This window comes from Piliocolobus tephrosceles, chromosome 3, assembly GCF_002776525.5.
Source record: "Piliocolobus tephrosceles isolate RC106 chromosome 3, ASM277652v3, whole genome shotgun sequence".
NCBI classification, from domain to species: domain Eukaryota; kingdom Metazoa; phylum Chordata; class Mammalia; order Primates; family Cercopithecidae; genus Piliocolobus; species Piliocolobus tephrosceles.
Window position 1 is genome coordinate 158,299,697 of NC_045436.1, and position 12,538 is coordinate 158,312,234.

Sequence of the window (12,538 nt, forward strand, 5' to 3'; positions counted from 1 at the left end):
ATGATGGGAAATATTTTTAAAAACTGAACATAAATTGACATAGAAATACATATTTCTAGTTATTCTATTCAGTCAAACTCTTTGATGACAATCCAAGTTATTTAAAGAGAATATTATATAACTCTTGAGCATTTCCTGAATCGTCTCTAGAACATGCATCACCTCCAGGTTATGCACTTCTCAGTTCCCTGAAAATTGTTACCATTTCTTGACCAATGTGAGATTCTGTCAAGAAATGTGTTAATAGCGTGAAAATTGCTTCACACCTACTCTCCATATGACTACAAGAAATATTTTTAAGCCTCCTCACCCCAAACAGAACAAATGTTGAAGGGAAAAAGTGCTAAACTACCTGCAGAATTGTCTGCTGAGGAACAGCAAAATGAAATAATTTATTCTCTCTTCAAATCTCTTTCCCAAAATACAAGAAAACAAAATCCAGAGTTCTGCTACCTAACAAGCAAAATAATTAAAACCTGAATATAAATTAGTTTTTTTTTTCCATTTTCTGACTCAGAAATCCCCTGATCCTGAATGAGATTATGTCTAACCCTCTTAGATGGCAATGAGTAATTGACTAAATCTTTATTTAAGACTCTGTTTCTAGTTTCTAAACTTATTCTTTAATGGAAGACAAGCAGTATCCTGTCCCTCCTTTCATACACAAATACAAAGAGATAGCAAAATAATATCTGATGGTTCAGCCCTTGTAACTCCTTTGCTTTGGGCAAAGAAATGCCAGTCACCTGTCCTACCATATGGCTATCACAAAAATCCATCCAATTAACACAGTTCTCCCTGTCCTTAAAGCAGCTAAATAATGTATCTAACTGATCTACCAGAAGTTACACATGGTTACTTTTTACTCCTTCTCTAGCTTCCTATTCCACAGTAGGCGGCCACAAGTCCTCAACTGTAGGGTTAATGAGAAAACCCGGAAAGGACTGCAGCACTGCATATTCAGAGATTGGGAAGGTATCTTATACCTCTTATTTTAGGGACAAGACAAGTAAGTATTTGCTTAAACTGACAAGTCCCACAAGGAAGCATTTTCTCCATCCAAATATGAACACAGTATAGAATAAAATCATTATACTAACATACACATTCAATATTAGTAAAAAATATAATTTAGATTGATATAAATTCCATGACGTCTTAAACACGTCACACCATCACTCATTATGACCTATTAAATGTTTTATTAGATTGTTAACCATTGTTACAATGAAGGACATCAACACAACACAAATATCAGCTCCAATTCTATCTGCAGGTTACTATGCGAGCCTCATTCCTCACATTGAAAATGTTTATTCTGAATATCTATGGTTAAATCATTTTCCCTAGAGAAAAGCCTCCAATTCATATTCAGGAAAGCAGAACAAGGCTGATGTTTTAAACTGTACAATCTATGAAGATAATGGGGAAAATCAACCAATTAGTATATCTGATATTAAAAAGCATCAAACTAAATTAGTCAAAATAATATATTTCTCTGTGTGTATGTATATGTGCATATGTGTATAGATAACTCATTTAAAGTATGGGATTAATTTTGTTTTAAGATGAAAATTGATACTATTGTTTGAAAGACAGTGTATCTATATAATGCACTATCTTTGCCAAGGCAATTTAGAATTTCACAGCCATTACTTCACTAACATGTATACCTATTTTTCAGATGAACAAAAAAGGATCCCAGAGAGTTGAAAGAACTTCCTCCACAAGACAGCTAATTAATTATGGATGATGGGCTAAAGTCTTGCTTCTGTTTGATGTCTCTGTGGCCCAAAAGATTTTCGGGAATTAATCCAAAAGTTAGAGCAGTGTTAGCAAGATGCACAGCACATATATTCATCATCAAAGATGTAAACTCAGAGCTGCAGCCTCTAATGATTTATAAGCATGTGTTTGATAAACACTGGGATAAACCCCACTCATAACACAGGATTTCCTTTACTTTCAGTTATTTTTAGAGTATTAGAACCCTCATTTAACCTTCAAGCCTTTAAAGATAATTAAGAAAATTAGAAATTATAGATATTCAAGGGCAAAAGAAATACTTTGAAAGAAAACATAGTCTCACATACAATTGTCATTTCTGTATTAAAGAACAAAGATAATAAGCCTCATCAAGTTCTCTATTGCTTATCCACACCTGAGAAGATGAAGAATCATCTCTCAAGTTAAAATTTGGAAACCATCGGGACAAAAGAACATTATTATTTGCCCACAATATCAGAGATAACCAGAAATAGAATTCTCACTTAGTGATCTCAGAATGCAGATACCCAAATTTTCCAATAAATGGCTTTACCATTGAAACACAAGTGATTTTCCCTTATTACTGTTCAAAATCTTCTTTTGTCTTCAGACCTCTGTCTCTTTCAATGCTGATCCCTCTTTCTACAGTCTCCTCCACACTCCATCCCTACCCTACCCCTTGAGCTCCTTCCCCCTCCTGTACACATTGTCTCGTTCAGATAGCTGCAATATAATTTGAGAGCCGTCCCACTCCAACCAAACTCTTTTTTTTTTTTTTTTTTTGAGATTGTGGTTCACTCTTGTTGCCCAGGCTGGAGTGCAATGGCACCATCTTGGCTCACTGTAATCTCCACCTCCTGGGTTCAAGCGATTCTCCTGCCTCAGCATCCCGAGTAGCTGGGATTACAGGCACCCACCACCACGCCGGACTAATTTTGTATTTTTAGTAGAGACAGGGTTTTTCCATGTTAGTCAGGCTGGTCTCGAACTCCCAACCTCAGGTGACCCACCCGCCTCGGCCTCCCAAAGTGCTGGGATTACAGGCGTGAGCCACCACACCCAGCCCCAACCAAACTCTTTCCCCAGTGTGCTCGTGCATCTCTACCTTCATCATCTTATAATACAAAATTTGTACTTTTGTGCCTATATGAAGTGCTTCCACCTGCTTCTCAAGGTCTCTAAACTCACACCCTTTGTAAACCCTCACCAAAACACCACCTGGTTCATGCTAGCAACAACACAATAGGCTTTTAATTTAGCACTGCACTGACTTAGCTTTATAGAAGACTACAGGCCCAGCATTGGACATTTTGTTTCTCCGTGAGAGGTCCAGCAGCTACCCATGTACAACTTCTCATCCCATCACACCTTACTCAATTTACCCACAGAAAGTATATACCTGTCACGGGTGAAATCTGGGTATGTGCAGCTCACTTCGACATGGAGAAGCTACTGTTTGGTTTCTTACCCATCTTTAATGTTTTTTCCAGTTACGTAGAATTAAGGTGTGTAAGTAACTTAGGAGAGCTTTTTGACTCCTAAGTTGACTTACACACCATCATTCTAGGTCTATGTGTACAGTCCAATAGATCAGGTGTTGCACAGTTAAAAAGAAAACCCCTTAGCTCCTGGAATACATTATTTTTCATCCATCTGAACTCTGTTGTGTCCATAGAAATGGTGCCAGGACAGGTAGATCCTAGATCAACTTCCTTAGCAAGTCTAGGATTGTTCAGGGTCCAATGATGATAACCCTTTCCTCATACCAGTAAAAAAAAAAAAAAAAAAAAAAATCTTCTTACATTTTTCATATTGTTCATTTGATGGACAATCACCCACTAATTTCTGTTATTATCATTGTTATTGTTATTGCCCACATCATTTGTTTCTTCTGGTTGATTACAGTCATAGAATGTTAATAATATTTGAGATTTCTGTTCACCGTCTTATTCTGTTTTCCTAATCTTGGAAAGTCTGCCTTGTATTTATCTCTGCATTCTATTGTTGCTGTATAGTTGTAACATTGGGACCCCTGAATGCGAGGCTCATGTTATTTCATTTATCTCCCAGACGTTTTATGTCCTGTAATTTTGCTCTAACAGGAAAAAAAAAATTGTTTTAGAACCAGACAATCTCAAATTTGGTTACTTATCTAGCTAACCACATGTTGCTCAGTTGACTATCTGCCGCAGTATGAGTAGAGTCATCATTGGCTCTGAGATATTAGAAAATGAACACATATGCCTTAAAGTAACCAGACCAAAAGAGATGGATGTTTTCTTGTAACCGCTTCACAGGCAAATGACAAACAGAGAGAACAGAATATTTTAAAACCATAAGAAACAAGCTCAGTTTTGTGTGCTCAAAAATACATATTTTCTGTCTAAAAGAAGGTCTTGGTGTTTAGGAAAAAAAAATACTTCTTTAGAGACCACGTCTATCAGATGTATTCCCAGAAATGGAGAAAGTACATATTCTGTTTATTCTGTATTATTGTTTAATTCCCTTAACAACACTCTGAGGTGGGAATTTTTATCTTTATTTCTAACAAAGCATGACTCAACCACAGGCCTCTGACTCTGAGTCCAATGCTCTCTTTACTTAGGTCTATATAGATGATTACATTGTATAAAATAGAAACACACATAATTCACAGGCAGGAAGTTTCACCTTAGTTGAAGAAGGTATGACTTAAACTTAAGTGGAAGGAAAGTGGAGAACTCACCTTGTTTTTACTCATGTTCCCATTTCTAAGTTAGAAGAGGATGGTTCAATCAGGCAGTGTACTTGGACCCAGTATGAGAGCTAACCATGTGGAAGCTTGAATCAAAATAGGACACCAGTTGACATCTAGTGAAAAGGATGGGCAAAATCAATACAACCCTAGTGTATTGATAGCAAATAAACTCTAAACCTATCATCAAAAAACTCTGTTGCACAAGCACGCTAGAAATAAGTGTAGCTATAGTAAAACAATTCACTCTGCATAACCTGTGTGAAATGTGCCTTGTTTGAAATGGAGTAGAAGGAACATTATTAGTACCAATTCCAGTTGCAAAGACATTCATTCAAAGACAATTTGTGTACAGGTTACATAACAGGCTCTGGCTAAGGAATGAATAAAAAGAAATAAGTCAACATCCCTCATGGATAAGCTTTCACATTCAAGGTAAAACAGTAAGATAGAGAGATACAGGAAATGGCAAAATTTTGCATGAGATAGTATGGGTCACAAAAAATATATTTAATTAGGCCTTGAGAGATAGGGTTAGGGTAGGTCAGCAAAACTTTAAGGAGATGATGATATTGAAACTGGGTTTCGAAGGGTTACCAAGATTTGATTAGGTGGAGCAGGAATGGAAGCTGGTAGTTTGGAAATGGTGAAAGCAAGATGTTTCATATAGAAGAATCACCAATTAAAGAGGCACTGTGAAATGAATGACAAGGCATGGACTCTTTGGGGAATGACTCAAATAGTGAAGACTATGGACTTTATCTTGTATCCAATGGGTGGCTATTGTAGTAGAAAGGCCGCATGAATGGATGTGTATCCTGCATAAAGACAAGCAAGTTTCGTTAAAAAGTGATGCATTATTCAATTCTGTATTATTTTCTCAAGTATTCAGAATATTATCTGAATATCTTGAGTGGTCTCTCTACCATCACCATTCTCTCCATGTCTTCATCCGTTATAAATATCTCAAAATGTGTTAAATCTCTACTATGTGCCTGTCACCATGTAAAGTACCAGAAGTATAGAATATTGGCAACTATTCTCAAGAATCTTGCAGCAGAAATGGAAATAAATGAGTCTACTAATTAAATCAGTATAATAAAGTCCCGGAATTACCAGGATAGATTATGGACAGGGACAAGGGAAAATGAAGGGATGTTCACTTTGCCAGGGTGTTAGGAAAGGCCAAAGAGAAGGTAGCACTTGGGTTGAGCCCCATGCTAATATGTAAGATTTTAATATTTAACTTGTCTGGAGTACCTATTTTGGTCTAAATGCAGATACTTTTGGAAATGCTATACTATTTAAACCTCACTACAAATCTGTAGGTATTCAAACCCTCCCTTTAATAGTTCAGAAAGCAAGATTCGGAGAGAAAAACAGAACCTGGGCAAAGGTCACACAGGTGTATAGAGATGGAACTGGGTTCTAAATGTTTTATGCCCTTTTGAAAGAACACATGATGTTCTTCAAAACTCATGGGGAAGGGACACTTAAAGTAAAGGCTGTCACGTAGTACCCCGGGCTGTCCTGTATTTTTTGCCTCTTTACCTTGACAGCAGTTTTCCTCTTGTTTCCACTCAAGCCCCAATGAGTCAATGGCCTTCTAACAGACTCAGTGACAGTCTGCAAGAAAAGGTATGGAACATCACAGCAATTCTTTAACCAAACAGACATCATCTAAATATCCCTTATTCTTATTTTCTTTATGTACACTTTAGGAACATTTTATTTGGTTTTCTTTTATACACTGTATGTTTTGGAGAAAAAGCTGGGAAGGAAAAGACATTTTTATAGGATTAAAAAGCTGATTTTTATCATTAAATTTAAATTGTTAAGACTTAGGATGACCAGTTAGACTGTGACTGAGGGATTCCTCAGGGTACAGGATTTTCAGTACCAGAACTGGGACAGTACTGGAAAACCTGGATGAATTGGTCACCCTAGTGTTCCTGTATTTATTCTTGCCTTCCTTATGTTTAGTACATTGCAGAAATTCAATGAATTTGGGATGAAGTAATTTTTATCTTTGTATAAGTTGTTACTAACAAGCTATTGTGTTTTTTACAACAAATACAGCTCTGTGGACAGAAAAGGGACTATTAAAGTCTGGGACACACAAGTTGCAAACTACGTAAAGCCCGTGCAGTTCACAGGGCATAAATAGCATCAATAGAATTTATGCTTCCAGAAAGCCACTCTCATTCATGTCAAAATACCCAAGAGAGCAAAATAATCATAGCACAAGCACTCAGCACAATTCTATCTCCTGCTTCTTAAAGCAGGTGTCGAGATTTGCAAGTGTCACAGGTTTACAAGTTTATAATCAAAACTTGAAGTTTCATATGCGTAATAAACAGAAGGTCTGAAAAGTTTTAAATAAATAATTCAATAATGGATACATCTCACGCCCTCCATTGGGAACTGAAGGGAAGGAAGATCTTTAATGAAAGTTATTCTGAGAAGCAGGAATCAGAGATACCCACTGAAGAGGATTCAAAGGTTCCAGTTTGTGCGAATGACAAACACCAAATTCAAAAAAAAGCAAGTTACTTTTGTAACGAAGATGTTTTATCTAGAAAGTTTTGGATGGATACAATGAAAACACTACAAGTCTGTGGTTAAAATTGCATTGTTGATAAAACCACTGCAAGTCTGTGGTAAAATTTTGTTGTTTATCAGTGCATTTAACTTTACTGGTTGGTATGAAATGTAGTTCTTTTGGAAAACAGCTCTAAGAGATGTATTCTAATCATCCAAATGCATTTGTTTCTTTCTATTGTCAGAGATTGTGCAAGTAGCAGTTACAAATAGAAGAAAAATAAATAAAATCAAAGTTCTGGATCTAAAGGAGCTTGCAGACTATCCAGGACACCAGATAACAAATAGATACAGTAATATATGAACAGTGTGAAAATTCAGGTTTGCACTGTAAAGGAAGCAACAAATGCTGTGGGAACATTCAGGTAAGCATCAAAGAAGAGGTGACATTCAGCCTAAACCTAGGAGAATGAATTAAGTTGTGTGTTAAACACACACACACAAGCAACAAACACACACAAATATATGAAGAGCTTAGTCTCTAAGCTTTTTAAATGTATATAAAATAAAATGATACCAAGTATAGCAACCAATTAGCCTACTGCTTTGACAGAAAGATCTTTTATAAAGATAAGAGTGGAGGCTTCTGGGTGAACATAGAAACCTAACCGTTTGATTCCTTCACTTCTGCTAACAGATCCATGGAGTGAGAACTATCAATGATCTAGGTGTTGAGAGAAAGAGAGATTACAAAGAGCTGAAAAGATTAGATGGCCCTGCCTGAGAGACAAGAGAGGTGTCAGCCACACTGATCTTTTAAAATAGGTATCAGATCACATCACTTCCTATTTAAAAATCTTCTAGCTGCTGACTCTTAAAATTACAGTAACTCCAAATTCTTTCTCGTGGCCTTTGAAGAACCCCATAGTCTGAGCCCTGCCTGCTTCTCTGATCTCCTTACACACTCCTCTCTGTTCATGGCTACTCCAACCACAGCACCCTGTCTGCTCCTAAGACCCTGCAAGCCTGTTCCAGCATGCATCCTGTGCACTTGCTTTGCCTTTCAAGAAAAGCTCTGAGTCTACTTCTCTCATCTGGCTGCTGCCACTTTGAAGACATGGCCAGTGCCACCCAGCTCAAACTGCCTGCATCCCTCTCTCCCAGTCAGTCTGTAATCAATGATTGCTATGGGTTAAACTGTGGTTCTCTAAAGAAATATGTTGAAATCCTAACCCTGGTATGTCAGAAGGTGACCTTATTTGGAAACAGGTTACTTGCAGAGGTAATTAAGTGAAAATGAAAGCATTAGGGTAAACCCCTAATTCAACATGACGTGGGTCCTTACAACAAGGGAAAATTTGGACACAGGGAGGATGCCATATGAAGACGGAAGTAGATATTTGGGGTGATGCTTCTACCAGCCAAAAATAAAATAAAATAAAATAACAGAGAAACTGACAGAAGTTAAAGGACAGGCAAGGAACAGATTCTCTCCCTTCACAGCCGTCAGAAGGAACCAACCCAGCTGACACCTTGATCTAGGACTTCTAGCCTTGAGAAAATAAATATATGTTATGTCGAGGGCATAAATATATGTTCTTTAAAACACTCAATTTGTGGTACTCTGTTATGGCAGAACTAGCAAATGGATACAAGTGGCCCAGGTTTTTGGTTTTTTGTTTTTTTTGAGACAGAGTCTAGCTCTGTCACCCAGTCTGGAGTGGAGTGTAATGGTGCAATCTTGGCTCACTGCAACCTCTCCTCCTGAGTTCAAGTGATTCTCCTGCCTCAGCCTCCCGAGTAGCTGGCATTTCAGCCACGTGCCACCACTCCAGGCTAATTTTTGTATTTTCAGTAGAGACAGGGTTTCGTCATGTTGACCAGGCTGGTCTCAAACTCCTGACTTCAGGTGGTCTGCCTGCCTTGGCCTCCCAAAGTGCTGGGATTACAGGTGTAAGCAACCACATCCAGCCATGGCCCATTTTTTAAAATAATGTTTACCTATAACTAAAACAATCCTATGTATTTGTTAATTCCTCCACCGGAAGCGTTAATTCCTCCACGCTTCAAGAAAGTATTGAGCTTTTCTTTCTTGCTCATAGCTCTACGTTGGCACCCCAAAACAATGACTGGCATATACTAGCCACTTTATAAATATCTTTGAATCACTGAGGAAAAGACAGAAAGAATGAATGAGTATAAAGTGGGGCAGAATTTACGCGGAGACACATGCTAGAGAGGATAACCTAAGGATGTTTCCTGGGGGTAAATAAGCAATATTACCATTCTTATCGATTGTTTTTCAAATTATTGGGATAGTTAGCAGTGATAACATTGAACTGGAATGAAATTATTTTGTTATATTTACCTTTTTAGTAAAATTTACATTTTACTGATATTTTAGAACAATTTGTGATGTTAGAATTAGGCAGTTTATTATTTCTTTTTATTTGGGTTTCTGAGTCATGATTGTTTATAAATGTGCATTTGTAGAAACTGTTACTTTCTTGTTTTCATTTAGTTCCACTCGGTAGGTATTCTAGCTCCATTTCCATAAGTTTTCTCCCAGGTTCTCCAATAAAACCTTCCAGAAATGTAACATTCACATGGAACTTGTATTGTTTTACATATGTGACATTCCACATGGCATATTTTTTAATTTGATTATTTTGAGAATATAAGTAAGCCATCTCTGTCACTGAAAATAATTACATTTCGTTGTTCACACTGTATGAAAGCAATAGGAGATCTGATGTTAGTTTTGTATCTTTTCTCACTCACCACAAATATCCAAAATTAGACAGAAGAATTACGATGTCTTACTATTAGTAATACAGAATCTTAACCAGTTAAGAGAGTTACAATAATACTTCTAAATGGGCAAATAACTTTTTACTTTGTGAAATTACATGAAAATGCTCATTCCAAGAGTTTTATGTTACATGCTCTATAAAATATATGAAATATAATTTTTCCACCTGAAAACCTGGAAAAATTAAATAGATTTCTGTATTTGCTATATATAATCATGAAATAGCTTAAAGACATAGCACCTTTTTTGTTGTTTTTTGTTTGTTTGTTTCCTTTTTTTTTTTTTGGACAGTCTTGCTCTTGTCTCCAGGCTGGAGTTCAGTGGTGCAATCTTGGCTCATTGCAACCTCCACCTCCTCGGTTCAAGTGATTCTCCTGCCTTAGCCTCCCGAGTAGCTGGGACTATAGGTGCATGCCACCATGCCCAGCTCATTTTTGCATTTTTAGTAGAGACAGGGTTTCACCATGTTGGCCAAGATGATCTCGATCTCTTGACCTCGTGATCCTCCTGTCTCGGCCTCCCAAAGTACTGGGATTACAGGCTTGAGTCACCACACCCGGCCCAGACATAGCATCTCTATTTAATGTCTCCTACATGAAAATAAGTTTAACTCACTGAATTAGTTGAAAAGCATTATATTTAATAAAAGTGTTTCAGTGCAATAATGAATTGGAAAGACACCTTAAGATGTGTGCTTTGTGATTGTTGCCCAGGCTGGAGGATGACAGGAGCTTTTCAGTGGCTCAGCTCCTTTGGGGAGAACAAGGCAGGGTGACACCGTTTATTGCTGTGAGTCTCCAGATGGAAGAAGGTTTGCTCCTCCCTGCTTAGCTGTAATTGAGACTTATGTCCAGCCTCCTACCTAATTCAATACTATTATTTGATGTTTTGCTATATTTGACCATGTGTGAAATTTAAAACTTGTTCCTTAACAAAAGGTTTCTCAGACTTAAATACAAAAGATATGTGGCATGGCCTACTTTGCAACTGATTTATTCAACTATGTCTCAGTGAGAAGGATAGATTATTGTTGAATCTACATAAAGGACAATATAGCCACAAAAAAATAAAGATGCTTAATAATGGCATCTTCCATAATGTTTTAAGTATTGTTTTGAGGAGTTTGTCAGATCAATAGATACATAATTTTATTTTCTTTTTCAGAACATTATCTTATGTCTCCCTGGTGATTTACTAGTTTTAGTTTATATTAAGATCTTTTCTAAAATATTTTTTTTCTGAATTCTGAGGGGTTTCATTTTTGTTTATACAAGTACCACTTTTAAGGATTAGTGATTAAAATGGAAGGATTTTTTTTCAGACATTTATTTGAAAATAAGTAGAATTAGAAAATTAATTGTAATTAAATTGCTTATTTTTGTCTCAGATAATTAAATTTTGTTTTGCTAATCTGGATTTAAGAAGGCCATTCTCAATGAGCCATCTGTTTATGCACTAAAAGAATCCTGGAATCATGACTCAGTCCTTTGGTGCAGGTGCACTTTCATAGTGACACTGTCAGATCCAACTAGGAAACCTGCTTCTATTGATTTATTTCTTAAAGTATCAAAAACCTGAGAGCACCTGGCACTGTCTTTAATGCAGCTTATAGTAGAAAAAAGTAATCAAGAAAATTCCCATGTGAGAAAACTGAACGACTCAGGCTAATTTGTTATAATAACCAACAATCCCAGAACAGAAGAGGGTGAATTCCCCTTCTGGAGTAAAAGACAAAATCATTTCATTTGTTGCATGAGTGTCCTAGACCACAGCTGTGAGTAGAGAATTATTTCCCAAAAATAGCTTTGCAAAGGCCTCTTCTTCAACTTCAAGAGGCCTAATGCTTGGTAGAGGAGAGAGAGTATGAAATTTGAAATGAGACAAATATGAGTTTGAATACTCTCTATGGTTATCATCTTTGTATACATTTTAAAAAGTAATCACTCTAAGCCTATCTTTCTTTTTCATAAAATAGAAGTCATGCTTATTTTGCAGTATTATTATAATAATTAAATGAAATCTGCTATAAAGTCATGGGCTTTCTCTTCAGAACCAAATAATGGCTAATATGTCTTAATAAAATGAGATACAATAGAACTAGAACCACATAAAAGAGTAAAATCTCATATATTTAGACATTTAAGGCCTCTTCGCTTCTCAGATAAATTTTTTTGTACAGAAATGTTTAAACACTATTTACTTTTGACTCATAATTTATTTAGTTGGCTATTCATCACTTTTGCTTTCATTTCCATTCCTAAAATTAGTGGTCTAAACAAGTATTCAATATCTGAACTTTGATAAAAACATAAATCATGGATTAAATTCCAAGATGGCGAAGAGTATGTGTATTTTACTCACCAAAAGTCTCTAAAATAGCCCTGTCCAGTAGAATACAATGGGCCATAGGCATTCAAAAATCCCATTAGCCACATTAAAAATGGAAAAAGAATCAAGTGATTTTTTTTAATAATGTATTTTAAACTAATATATCCAAAATATTCATTTCAATGAATAATCAATATTAAAATTTTATAATGATTCAAGTATTTGTATGTTAATTAATTAAAGTTAAACAAAACTAAAAATTCATTTCCTTGGTTGCACCACCATGGTTCAAGTGCTTGTAAAGTCACATGTAGGCTTCCTTATTGGGCAGTGCCGTTCTGGCACCTACCATAGAG